The sequence below is a fragment of the Pinus tabuliformis genome, chromosome X (assembly GCF_031772625.1).
Source record: "Pinus tabuliformis cultivar Carrire ecotype Pingquan chromosome X, CPIR1, whole genome shotgun sequence".
Classification (NCBI taxonomy): domain Eukaryota; kingdom Viridiplantae; phylum Streptophyta; class Pinopsida; order Pinales; family Pinaceae; genus Pinus; species Pinus tabuliformis.
Window position 1 is genome coordinate 1235742876 of NC_142308.1, and position 15516 is coordinate 1235758391.

Genomic DNA, 15516 nt, shown 5'->3' on the forward strand with positions numbered 1-15516 from the left:
TATCATTATTTTATTTGCACGTATGCTCGATCCTACATTTACTCGTAATAATTTGATTGCTGATATTTGGAACTGTAAATGTCGCTGCACTTTATGCTGTTCTATATTATTTTTCGTTACTGAAATAACGTGGTATTATCCACGTTCATGAGATAACCACCTGATAAATTAGTTTGAAAACTAAAAATGTCACACGCAGAAACGAATTAGGCTGTGTTAACTAATTAGTCTTCACTTTGTTAAAAATTCTTCATCATTCTTTTCAGGATGCTTACTTTTTCCAGCTGTTTCAATGTCAACGAGTCACACGATGTTGCACAGCCGAAATCAAAATACAGTCAACTCGGTCGCAATAAAAAGTGAACAAAATCAGTGACAAATGCAACCGTTTTGTGGCATGCGTCGACGTTTTATATATATATATATATCCTCCCACTTAATGAGTTTGACTATTTTGAAGAATGTTGAGGTATAAAAAAAATTCCTACATGATTTGAACAAATCAGAAATGGGAGGTCAGATCGTGACTAACCTTACCTATACACCAAATTAAAATTCAAAGATACCTGTCTATTGCTTTCCTCATGATTGCATCGAAATGCATTTCATTACAAAGTTTGGATGCTTCGCTCCAGTCCCATCATCGCCACTATCTCGTTGTTGCCTAGAAAACGCATCCTGCACAAGTTGTATGCTGGCTTTTTTTCAATGAAATAGTGGGAATATTTTGACTTCTTCCAGTTAAAAGAATATATGATTCAACGCTCAATGCTCTCTTCCTTGGCTAATGGGCCCTCAAAGTGGAAGACACTATTCCATTGGCAAGCGTTGAGATTAACAAACGTTATTAGATGAAAGCGTAAGGCATTGAACAAGTTGCTGCACCAATGCACGCTGGTTAATTATTAATAAACAAAAAATTGGTGATACTTTTTCTGAAGATTAAATTTCAGATTTTTTAAGAATGGCTTCGCTTTTAAGTCTGGAGTTGTGTGTTTAACCTAATAATACTTCACATATAGGTGAATCATAGACTTTTTCGTATCTACTGTGCTAGACTTTACCCTACCTCTAGGCACTCGACTTTCTATTTCTAATCTCTCTCCAATCACTTTAATCGACTTGTCTAGCTGAGTTCTGCTTTTAAAGTGAAAATTATCCAGTAATCTTATACTGTGCTCTGAACTTAGCACTCAACCTTGTATTGCTAAGTCTCTCCAGTCACTTTAGTCCACATTTAATAACCATGCCTCACATTGTTGGCCCTGCATTATTCATTGTACTTTACCTCAATAATTGAACTAGGAACTGGATAATCTCTCTATGAAAATATCTCCATGTTTCATGAACCAGACTGTGCTTTCCCCACAGAGTGACAGAGATGTAACTATCATATCAGAGACACCGGACTGGAGTCCCATGTCCACACTGGAGTTTCGTCAGCAAGAAAGTTATGCTCGCTTGGGAATCATTTTTCAGCAACGGGTTTCAGATTTACTTATCCATAATTAACGCCCCGTAACATATGAGATGGGACATGTTCGTCATACACGTAGAAATATTGGAATTAAAATAAAAGGCTCGTTCTCGAGATGCATCTTCGTATTCTAATATACACACAATGCAATGACACAGAGTAAAGAGTCGAGAATCTTCACAAAGAAAACTTTGTACATCTGTCACTCTACTGTCTTTGAAGTTTCCTATTTATACCATACACAGTAAATCATTAAATCCTTACGAAACACATCAACTTTTAACAACATAATAATTTAATCACAAATCAACGTTCCTTAAAAAGCAATTAAAAAATGAAAAACTTCAAAAATAGTGCTCATGGTTAGTATTTTATCGAAATTCCTCAAACATTCTCTGACATGATACAGAGGTACCGCTTTTCTGAAGAATAATTTTATAAGGTCATGCATATTGGCATCGAAAATGCTCGTTATCATTTCATAAACTACCGTTGCGCTTGTAGAATAATGTGTTGGCGCATCGCACTCAAAATCAATGGTATGGTGAGTTTTCCGCTTCAGCGCTACAGTATCAAAGTATGAACGACTAATCACATTATTCTGAACTCGGCAGGGAGTAGCAAATCCCCCCTTATATTCACTTTAAGATGGCTGCCAATTATCTGTAATGGGCATGACCACTTGTGTTGTTCGTGTATATTTTCCAATGCTTATGGAATACGACCAAGTTCGCGTTATGAATATAGAGGAAAACATTTAACAACGAGAAATCATATTTATTTAGTGAAATAATACAAATTACTGATCAATTTTGTTAATGAATTTTAAATTTTAAAATTGTATTTTTTTTTTCTCAAAACATATTTTTACATCTCATTTTTATAATTAAAATTAAATTACATTAAAAATTATATAAATAAATGTAGTTGATATAAGTTTGTCTATATCAATCACATAAACAACCACCTTAATAAATGTTGTGACCAATATATCAACCACATTTATTTATTATCTATTGATTAATATTAATATTAATATTAATAATTTTATTGAAATTTATAAATTATTTAATAGTTTTAATAATATTAATATTTATTAATTATTAATTATAATAATTATGAATAAATCAAATGGATTGATATTGTAAACCTAAATGATGAATATTATAAACCCATGAGATTATTCATATTACAAACCACATAGATTAAAAACCCAAGGGATTAACATTACAAACCCAAGGGATTAACATTATAATGCAAGGGATTAGTATTATAAACTTTGGTTGTTGTTAACAGAAGCAATCAATAAACTCAAGGGATTAATATTATAAATCCATTGGATTAATGAACCCAACTAATTATTAAAATTATAAATCCAAGGGACCAATATTATAAAACCTAGGGATTAAAAATTAAAGTGATTAATATCATAAACCCAATAGATTAATCAACCCAACTAATTATTAAAATTATAAATTAAAAGGATTAATAGACCCAAGTGATTAATATTATAGATCCAAGAGATTGGTAAACACAAGGGATTAATATTATAAACATGTGGGATTAATATTATAAACCCTAATATTGCAAATTATAAATCCAAAAGATCAATATTACAAATTATAAACCCAGAGGATTAATATTAAAAACCCGAAGGATTAATATTGAAAACCCAACATATTAATAATCTATACCCAAGAGATTAATGAACCCAAAGGATTATAAAACCCAAGAGATATAAATTAAACCCTAGGATTAATATTATAAACCTTATGAATAATATTATACCCTAGGAATATGAACCCTTAGATTAATAAACCCAAGAGATTGATATCATAAAGGAAAGGGACTAATAAACCTGGATTATAACCCCAGGGGAATAATATTTTCATATTGAGACAATCTTTGTTATTATGCGACATTGGACCATTGATGACCATGGTTGACCTTGGCTGACCATGGTTGACCATGGCTGACCATGGTCGACCATTGAGCACCATTGTTGACCATGGTTGGCCTCGATTGACCATGTTTGACCATGCTTTACCATAATTGATATTCAATACTAATATTAATATCAAAAAATTATATTAATTAATTTATAATATATTATTAATTTATTATTATTCATTTTCATATTGAGACAATCTTTGTCATAATGCAACGTTGGACCATTGTTGACCATGGTCGTCCATGGTTGACCTCTGTTGACCATGGTTGACCATTTCTGGCCATGGTTCACAATGGTCGACCCTGGTTGACCATTGAACACCATGGTTGACCTTGGATCGTCATGGTTAATGATGCTTCACCACAATTGATATTATAAATCCAACATAATAATAAACCCAAGGGATTAAGACTAAAAATCCAAAGGACCATAAACCCAAGGGAATAATTTGAAACCCAAGGCAAAAATACTAAACCCTACAGATTTAAAGCTTTTGATTAGTAAACCGAAGGGATTCATGTTAAAACCCAAGGAAATAATAAACCCAACGAAATAATATTAAACGCTACAAATATGAACCCATATTGAGACAATTTTTGTCACAATGTGACCTAGGTGGATGTTGGTGGCCACTTGCCTATTCCACTTGGACCCCCACCACTATCTCTTTCAGTTTTTTAGTTTCCTTAATTGTAGCACAATTTACTATTTTGGCAATTTTTCGGGTCCTGATCTTCCAGAGCCATTTTGAGGCCCTAAATGATGTTTTTTGGGAAACATGGGGCGAAAATTAGCCATCAACCGATGTTGGCAACTCGAAAGTTTTAGTCCTTGGACAGATATTTCTAACAAGGTATTACACACATCAAACAGAGATTGTATGCCAAAGTTCCGACCTGGGGAAGTTGATGTACCAATTTACCCAAATGGGGCCCATAGTTTTGGCGTTTCCTCTCCTAGGGTTAGGTTTTTTTATGTTTAGGGTTTTTTATTATTTCTCAATAATAAATAGGCCTTTGAGCCTCATTGTAACACAGTTTAGAGGCATGTAGCCACCACATCTCTTCTCAGAGATAAGCTACCATCGTCCGAGCTAGTCGTATTTCCATTCTGTTTGTAAGCATATTTCAGTATTTGGTATTAATGAAATGAATCTCTGTATTTATGGTTATATTTGTAATATGTTTCATTCCTGTTTAAGTTCGGATCACAATGCAACGTTGGACCATGATTGATTTTTAAATATATGGTTGATCATGATGATATTATAAACCCAAGGGATTAATATAAACCCAAGATACATAAAACCCAAGATTAATATTATAAAACCTTAAATAAACATGGTTAACCATGGATGATTTTCATATTGAGACAATCTTTCTCACAATGTGACATTAGACCATGCTAGATCATGGTTGAACCATTAGACTAATAAACCTAACGGATTAATGTTATAGACCCAAAGTATATAAACCTTAAGATAAATATTATAAACCCTAAAATAAACATGGTTGATCATGGTTGATTTTCATATTGAGACAATCCTTGTCACAATGCGACATTGGACCATGCTTGAACATGATTGATTTTCATATTGAAACAATATTTGTCACAATTTGATGCTGGACTATGGTTGATTTTCATATTTAGACAATCTTTGTCACAATGTGACGTTGGCTCATGGTTGACCATGATTGGGCATGGTTGATCATGATTGATATTATAAACCCAAGGGAATAATATTAAACCCTAGGAATATGAACCCTTACATTAATAAACCCAAGGTATTGATATTATAAATGCAAGGGAATAATAAACCCAAAGGGTTAATACTAAAAACCAAAGGGATTATGAAACCAAGGGAGTAATATTAAACTTAAGGGATTAATAATATAAACCCATATAAACCTTAAGATAAATATTATAAACCCTAAAATAAATATGGTTGACCATGGTTGATTTTCATATTGAGACAATCCTAGTCACAATGCAATGTTGGACCATGGTTGCCTATGCTTGACCATGATTGAACACTTATATTAATATTATAAACCCTAATATTAATTTAATAAATCTTAATTTTGAATATTATATTATAAATCCTATTAGTAGTTTGAATAATTTGTCCTTTAATTATCTTATTCTTATATCTCTCTCTCTCTCTCTCTCTCTCTCTCTCTCTCTCTCTATATATATATATATATATATATATATATATTTCTTTATTTTATTAATTTATTTTTACGAATTATTGATTTAATTATTAAAAGTGTAATTTCAAGGAGGGCCAACTTATCTTCTTACTAAATATTTAGCCGATAAGCTTAAGCCCCTTGTTGGCCATACAAAATCCTTTGTCAAGGACTCTTCATCATTTATCAATGAGTTAAAGAGTTTCAAGCTTGATCTGAATGAAAAGCTTGTGAGCTTCGATGTGGTCTCCCTTTACACTAATATCCATATCAACGAGGCCATCAAAGTCACCAAGCACATTACGGATCCTGATACAACTAATTTAGTTGGAATTTATCTTACTTCTACTTTCTTTACATTCGATGGGGAATTCTATGAGCAAACTTGCAGTGTCGATGTGGGTTCCCCCCTCTCACCTATGGTAACTAATCTATTCATGAAGGATTTTGAATCAAAGGCCTTAGCTTCTTCTTGTCTTTTGGCTAAGATGTGGAAGAGGTTTGTGGATGACACTTGTGTCATCTGGTCCCATAGTAAGGAAGAGTTGGAACTATTTTTCCTCCATATTAACAATCAATCTAGTTCCATAAAGTTCACCATGGAATTTTAAAGTAATGGTAGTCTGCCCTTCCTTGCCGTTCTCCTCTCAAGGAATGATGGTGGCTCTTTTTCTCATCAGGTATTTCATAAGAAAACTCATACGAAACAATATCTTCATGTCAATTCTCATCATTTCCCAGCTCAAAAAATTGGTGTTATCAACACTTGAGCGACTAGAGCTTTAAGAGTTTCTGATGACAACCATCTCAATGAAGGGAAAGAACATCTCCCAAGTGGTTTCTTTAATAACGGGTATAGTAGACACCAATGTACTAAGTCTTTCCTTAGAGTTGAAAAAGGTTCTTGTGCTAAGAAAGATACCAAGGATCAATTTTCTGGTGTTCATCTTCCTTTAATTCAAGGGACCATGGACAAGATTGCGAGGGTCCTAAGGAAGCATAAGGTGGCTTCAACCTTTAGGCCTTTAAATACCATCTGGAGCTCCCTTAGATCTGTAAAATACCCAGTGGACCCCAAGAACATGAAGGGTTTTTACGTTATCCCATTCTCTTGTAGGATTCCCTACATTGGTGAGCCTGGTCACTTGATTAATCAAAGGATTCAAGAGCATGTCGATGACATCAAGCATGGCAGGGCCCACTCCTCTTCTTTGGTAGAGCATGCAGATAATTTTATGCTCTTAACCTGCAAGATGATACAAGAATACCAAATATGCGCAGAGAGATACCTAGAACATAGAACAGTGAGAAATAACAACAGGTATTTTATTATTGAAAAAGTAATGTTCACTTGCCTCTTCGAGGGGGCAACCTCCAATAGAGCAGAGCTCGATTACAAAATAAGACACAATGCTCCTCACAGGGAGTCTCTATCCTTTATATATGACTCATACATGTAATACCATGGTTCTTATTAATACCATCTATCTAATACCATGACCCATTTGCAACTAACTGTGGTCCCGTCATTAAATGTGGGTTAACCACTTACAATTATTAATATGGACTTTATTGACTCTTTACATAACTATAACTATGACTCGATCCTATTACATAAATAAAGGGGTTAGGGTGGGACCTTAACATGCCCTCCCCCTTAAGAATAGCCTTGTCCTCAAGGCTGAAGCTGCGGAAACTGTTGAAGAATAGTGGTTGGTTCCCAGGTTACATCTTCCGGAGAGGTGTCTTTCCACTTGACGAGGACTTCCTTGATCATGTGGCCACGCAGGTGTCGTTCTTGTGTGTCGAGGACCTGTTCAGGTTGGAGCCAGATTGACCCTTCATCATCCAATTCAGGTAGACTGGTTTGAATTCTGCAATTGTTCCCAATCACTTTCTTAAGGCATGAGACATGGAAAACTGGATTGATTTTTGCAGTGGGTGGCAAAGCTAGCTTGTAGGCCACTTCTCCAATGCGCTGAAGTACTCGATATGGTCCGTAGAATTTTGGAGATAGTTTCTGACAACCCTTGTCTTTGAGTGATGTTTGCTTATATGGTTGCAGCCTCAAAAATACCTGATCCCCTTCTTGAAATTGGCGTTCTGAGCGATGCTGATCTACCTATTGCTTCATGCGGTTTTGAGCTTGATGAAGATTCTCTCTAAGATGGGTGAGCATGGTTGTGCGGTTCTGTAGGAGTTGATCCACTGCTTGTACCTTTGAGCACCCCTTGATATAAGAAGTAGGGGAAGGAGGGAGTTGACCATAAACTGCTTCATAGGGAGTCACTTTGGTGGTGGCATGATAGTTGGTGTTATACCACCATTCAGCTAGAGGTAACCACTGTACCCAAAGATGTTGCTTTTCTGAAGTGAAACACCTAAGGTAGGTTTCCAGACATTTATTGACTGCATCAGTTTGACCATCCATTTGTGGATGATAAGAAGTACTGAGTTTTAGTTGGGTACCTTGTAGCCTGAAGAGTTCCTGCCAAAAATTACTGGTGAAGATCGGGTCATGATCAGACACAATAGAAGTGGGCATGCCATGCAATTTGAAGATCTGATCCATGAAAGATTGAGCGACCAAAGTCGGTGTAAAAGGGTGGGGTAGGGCGCAAAAATGAGCATACTTAGAAAGTCGGTCCACGACTACCACGATGACTGACTTGTTCCTTGACTTTGGAAGACCTGTAATGAAATCCATAGAAACCTCCATCCATATTGATGCCGGGATGGGTAATGGTTGTAATGTGCCTGGTGCTTTGACTGTCTCCCCTTTGTGGTGTTGACAGACATCGCATTCCGCTACAAAAGTAAGAATGTCCTTTTTCATGCCTGTCCAAAAAAATGATCTTCTAGTGTGAGCATATGTCTTTTGAAAGCCTGAATGTCCTGCAGTGGGGGATGAGTGCAACTCCGCTGAAATGCGGCTTTTAAGGGTGGATGTTGGTGATATTACGACTCTATCCTTGTAGCGAAGAATCTCATCCTGCCACGAGTAGCCCTTGGTGGAATTTGGATCCGCCTACAATTGAGTAATGAGTTGGCAGAGCCAGGGATGTGAAAACCATTCCCTGCAAGCCTCTTCAATCCATTCTAGAATGGGAAGGGAAATTGAGAGTAGGGTACTTTCCTCCTCAAATTGGCGAGATAATGCATCTGCTACAATATTTTCGCTCCCTTTCTTGTAAATGATCTCATAATCATATCCCAACATTTTGGTGAGCCATTTATTTTGCTGTTGTTGGGTCCCTATAATACTAGTGATTACCCCATTACTATTGTAATTGTACCCCTTATTAATATTGTTGTGCCCCTATTATCCCCATATTGTTATTACTGTGCCCCATAGAATCCCTCTATTGTTATTTTTGTGGCTTTATATTATTATTGTTAGGTCGGCTGGGTTATATTGTGACTCCTTAGACTCCTATATATAGAAAGGAGGTTTTGTCATTTGTATCATCCAAGAATTGTTCATTTATGTAATGTAAAGGAGGTTGCCCCCTCAAAGAGGTTGAATTTTAAGGTGTTGATCTATCTCTTCTATCTTTTTCTTGAGCTGGTTTCATAACATTTGGTATCGGAGCTTTCGATTCTAGGGTTTCGCTGCTCCAAACAGGTCATTGTGGAATTTTTGCTATAACTTTTTTTCATGCGATGTTTCAGAAGCTAAAAAACAAACCCATTTGAGAAGACATCGCGCTGAAGCTCGGGTCCGAATTTCAGAGCTTTTTGCACTATATTTGCAGAGATATGATCTGAGAAAGTTGGTCTTTTTGAAGACTCCTGAATTACATTCCAAACAGGTGACCTGGGGAAAATCGTCATAACTTTCTCTCTGAGCATCGGATTGAAATTTCGTAAGGAGGTATAGAAAGAGGACGAACTGTAGTTTCTTGTAGATATTCTGCAGATCCAAAGGTCGAAACAGTGACTCGTGTCACTTCATAAAAGTTCACTCTACTGAACTAGTCTGTAATTAGGTCACTGTGGAAGATTTCGCATAACTCTTCCTTGGAGAATCCAATTTGGATCAGACTGGTGGCATTGGAAAGAGAACAAAGAGGGCTACTGCAGGTCACAATTTCATGAAATAACATGATTTTATTTTCAGGAGTGTGATAACATCCTCTGAAATTTTCCTTAAGATTGTATTAAAGAAATTATATGTAGGACATAATCAATTTTGATAGAACCATGTTATAAATCAGCTTCAAATGTGAACATGTCACATGCGCAGATGGGCGGCTGGTCCTTTTCAAGATGCCTAATTTTTCCACTTGTTTTAGTGTGAAAGAGTCACCACGATGTTGGCACACAGCGAAGCCAAAATGCAGTCAATTCGATCACAATGAAAAGTGAACAAAATCTGATTATAGGCCACTGAATTCAAACGTTTTCTCTTTGCTTTGGAACCAGTGGACCACTTTTTTCTATATTACTAGACCTTGCAAGAAATTTGAGTTTCATATTTGCAACTATTGGTTGACCTGCATGGGATGTTACTGTTGCTTTTGTTGTCAGGGGTTGTAGTATTCCCATTTTACCTCAATTACAAATTGATTTCCTTTTTTCTTGCCATTGGCTTACTGGTCTCGGCTGACATTCAGCTCTGGTTTTCTTCCTTGTTATTTCCCGGTGCCAAAATCCTGTATTTTCTGGTAGGTTTCAAATATCCAGGGTTGGTGGGTGGCATTTACTCCTTAAATCACTCGCCATCTACTCCCAGATGTCATCCAAACACTTTCTCATGTGATCTGGGGACCTCGTACACCGCACCACATCTCATTGTTTATTCCTTGTGTCAGTATACTATTTATTTTGCTCGTTTTGGATGTCCTTCTCGTGGCGACTTCTCCCTTGGCGGGATGTGGGCTTTATTTTCCACATGCTCCTCTTTCTCGTGAACGTTGCCTATCCTGATCCCGAGGTCTGGGGTGGTATTTCCAGGACATTTTTCCATTACTTTCTCAACTACCTTCTGTATTGTTCATTTATTTTGCCAGGGTGGCTCCTACGGGTTTTACTCTTTGTGTTTTTCTTACCAATTTGGGGGTATGGAGGTTCTTAACTCCGACACGTCTACCAACGAGACTCTCATTCGGGCCACCATGGATGCTGAGTCACAATGACTACATTCATCTGGGGTTGAACATCAAAGTGGCACACAATTCCTTGATGCTTGGCACACTATCCTAGGTGATGCTCAGGTACCAGATGGTGGTCATACATCCCCTAATCTGTAGGGTGGCGACCATGCAGTTTATGGCCGTCGATCCAAGCATTGGCATCGCTCCATCAAGACGCCACCCCGCCGCCTGCACTGGCTTTGGACAATTCTGTTTTGATTGATTGTATTACCAGCTTACAAAAGTGTGCTCTCGTTGGTCGGTGGTATGTCTTGGAATTAAGTGATTCTGAGATGAGAATTTGGGTGGAGATGAAATGGAAAACTCTGTTGGGATACATGCCTACTATTGTACATATGTTGAGGGGCTGGTATAGGTTTCACTTTCTCAGTCAAGAGGATTTGGAAAAAAATCCAAGCCGTTCCATGGATAAATGGCAAGAGTTTCTCGGCGCTCCATTCCTGGTATATTGGGTACAATCCACTAAACAACACGCCACTTAAAAATATTATCTGGGTGAAATTGCCAGAATTACCTATTGAGCTTTGGACAAAGCAGGTTCTTATGGATATAGGTAATGCCATTGGCAAGTTCATTTATGTTGATCCACGTTGTTTGGGGGCACCTGACAAACACGTCACTTGGATCCTGATTGAGAGGAAGTACCTGGGGGGTGGGCGGTAGGGCGGGTTTCCCGACCATATTGAACTTCACTAGGGAGAGACTCAATTATCTCAGAAACTAGATTATTGGGGTGTACCCTTCACATGCTCATATTTTCACCATACTAGGAATCTGCTGGCCCATTGCCCATGTCAGTGGGGTGGTCGTATGCAAGGATGGAATTGTTTCGATGCATCGTCGAAGTCACAATCTGGCAGGGGTCGTCTGGGGACAAGAAACCAACATGGTGTTACATCTCGGCATCATTCAAGTATTCTTCATGGCTCTCATTCTTTCTGAACCCATGCATTTGGCTCCTCGATAAATGGCTCCACGTCCATCACAGTACCATCATCTACAATATCCTCTCCTAAGTCCGATATCCCGGTCCATATAAGTCTTGTTAAACATATTCAAAATCCCTCACCGGGATCTTTCTCCTGTTAGGAAATCCCAGTTCCTTTTTCGGCACCTCTTTTGTCACACGACGTTCCCTCCACTTCTCATATTATGTACATAACATCTCCGTGTAGGTTTTAACCCTTTACAGAAATTACCTGCATACGAATTCTAAACCACATAAAATAAACAATGCGAGAGCATAACACATAAAACACATATACACAGAGATTTTCCCTTAGATCCCAAAATTGGGACTACCAGCTTGATTTTTCATTATGTTCCTTTCAATGTTATAGTACATATTTATACATGCCAAAGCATCCAATACCATGGACCGAAAACCATCGTGTCCAAAAACATGTGATAAAATAATGCACAAAACCATAGGTGGGTCCACCCAACCTAACATAGGTTCCAAAACCAAAATTTTCTGGGGCGCTGCCCCGGACCCCATAGAGTGGGGTTACCTGCACGCCTCAAACCCCTTGTGACCCCTCTGCTACGCAATCGGTGCAACGAAGGGGGGGCTATGCCCGCCCTCTAACCCCTCGGTTAACATCGTGGGCTAGTCATGGAAAGAATATAATACAACCCAACATTCTCTCACTTGTTTTTTTCTTTCCACAGGGGGCCACAAGAGATCTTATTCATTTATCTAGCCCTGCAATGCCCATTTTTTCTCTACACCAAGAGAACTTCTCAAAGCTCATAGATTTTGTCAATGCATCTACAGTATTATTCAAAGTGTCCACCTTTACCAGCAACACCGTTTTGTCTTCTATCATATCCCTCACAAAGTGATACTGAACATCAATGTGCTTTGTCTTTGAATGATATGCAGGGTTCTTTGCTAAGAAAATTGCACTTTGGCTGTCACAATCTATTCTTATAGCTCCCTGTACTGACCCCATACTTGAACACAATATTTGCAACCAAACTACTTCCTTGCTTGCATGAGTGGCTGCCATGTATTCTCCCTCTGTAGTTGATAGTGCCACTACAGATTGTTTCTTACTCATCCAACTGACTGCACCTCCAAATAGGTTAAACACATACCCACTTGTAGATATTCTCTGATCCACATCTCCAGCCTAGTCTGCATCAACAAAGCCATGAATATCCAACACTCTGTCCAATCCTAGTCTTCCTTGGTAGCACAAACCATAATCACTAGTGCCACGCAAATACCTGAAAACCCGCTTCACTGCTATCCAATGCTCATTTCCTAGTTTTGACATAAACTTGCTCAATACTCCCACAACATGTGCAATGTCTGGTCTAGTACAGACCATTGCATACATTAGGCTACCAACTACACTTGCATATGGAACATGGGACATGTCCTCTTCCTCTTCTTGTGTCTTGGGACATTTTTCAGCAGATAACTTTACACCTACAAGATTAGGAACCTTCACCGGTTTACTATCCTGCATATTAAATCTCTGCAATACTGTCTCGACACACTTCCTCTAGTTTAACCAGAGCTTCCTCTTTGCCCAATATATTTTAATTTCCATGCCCAAAATATAGTTTGCAGCACCAAGATCTTTGATGTCGAATTTGGAGGACAATTGGGTCTTAAAATCTTAGATAATTTCTTTTTCATTTCCAACCAGCAACATATCATCCACATACAAGACTGTTACACTAAAATTTGTCACCATGACTATTTGCAGTTAGTATGGCTCCATCAACTATCATACTATCCTCCTTGGCAAGCCTCATACCTCTGCTCTCCATGTCAAACTCCAAGAAAGAGAGAAAGTCATTAAAAATCTATATATCTCTGGGTACGCAGTTTCTCTTAGCCTTACCTACGTGTACGCACCCCAAGTTCACAATACCTGCGTACTTGTACGCTCTGTCTGTAAAGGGGTGGGTGCGTACTCCTGTAAAGGTCAAAAGGCGCAAGTTTCACTCCAAAAAAGTTACTTGTGGTCATTTCTAGAGCATTCTAGAAGCTTGTTTGACTTGTATGAAGCGCCTCCAGATGGTTCATGTATCCCTACCAAAGAGGAACTTATCCCATCAAGAGGGGAGCTATCCCATCCAAAGAGGGGCTTATCCCATTGATGGTGGACCTGAATAACTTCCTCTAGAGCACTATAAATACAGGCATTGGGCCAAAGGGAGGGGAGGTTGAAAGCTGAACATTCCTAAGGGTAGATGCTGCTGGAATTAGGACTCCCTTGTAAAGCTTGAGAGGAGAGATTCCCATCCTTTCCTAGCCTTATTTGAGAGTGGGTGAGCTGATCAAAGTAAAGGAAAACTCTTGTTGGACCCTAGGAGGGACTTGCACAACACCAAGGCTCAGGTTGTAATGGTTCCTTTTGTTACCTCTTAATACAAATGAACTCATTTTTCTCAACAGATTGTTATTCATGATTTGTTTCATATACTCCTTGGTCTGTATGATAGATATGTATTATTTTATGAGTTTATCAAGTGCTATTTAATCTTTTGGCTTGTTAGTGAATGCAGGTTTCGAAGAGAAGGAGGAGCTCATCCGGATCGGTAAGGCTGGACTACTACAAAGCGTTGGACTAAAGGTATGTTACAATCACCTGATTACTTGTATTCTAAATGCATGTTTAGAGAAAGGTAGTGTTTATTTGTCTTGTTTGTCACTAGAAAGCCTTTGCTTCTAGGGAGGTCGGTTTTGTCCGCATTATCGACTCTTTCCGCATGACAAAGACAAAATAAATAACATGGTCACCAATTAATTTAAAATAGACACAGTGATCTGCTTTGCTTCTGGTGAAGCCAAGTCCCCGTATAAATGTATCAAATTTCTGATACCACATCCTTGGTGATTGTTTTAACCCATACAGAGACTTCTTTAACTTGCATATTAGTTCTTTCTTACCCTTCACTGCAAAGCCTTCAGGTTGCTTCATGTAGATTTCCTCTTTCAGATCCCCATAAAGAAATGTTGTCTTCACATCCATTTGTTCTACCTCAAAATCAAAAGTAGCAACAACATATAAAAGTAATCTAATAGAAGTTACCTTGGAAACAGGAGAAAAAATATCACCAAAATCAATTCCTGACACCTAGGAATAACCTTTTTCTACCAACCGAGCTTTGTATTTCTCCACCTTTCCTTATGCGTTTGTCTTCTTCTTGAACACCCATTTGTTGCCAATGGGTTTCCTTCTAGCCGGCAACTCCACCAGATGCCAAGCCTCATTTTTGTGCAAAGATGCCATTTCATCAACCATGGCCTCTTTCTAGAGTTTTCCATCCTCTAAATCTACTGCTTCCTTCACAGTTTTGGGATCATCATCAGTAATAGATAAAGCAAAATTTGAACAGAAAGTAGATGGACTATACCTTTTTGTCTGTCTTCTTTCTCGAACTAATCTTCTCACACCCGGAGTTTGTGGCTCTTCATCTTCTGATTCCTCCTTTGCTGTAGAGTCTGATTCTTCCTCCTTTAGCTCAAACTCTATCTTCTTAGGTTCCTTTGGTTGGAATTCATGTTTAATAACATCTTTCACCTCTCTGAACACCACATCTCAGCTGCACACAACCTTCCTTGTTACTAGGTTCCAAAGCTCATAACCCTTTAAACCATCCTTATACCCAATAAAGATGCACTTTTCAGATTTACTATCCAGCTTGGTTTGTTTCTCCTTTGGAACATGTATATATGCATCACATCCAAATACCCTCAGATGTGAAAGAGAGGGTTTA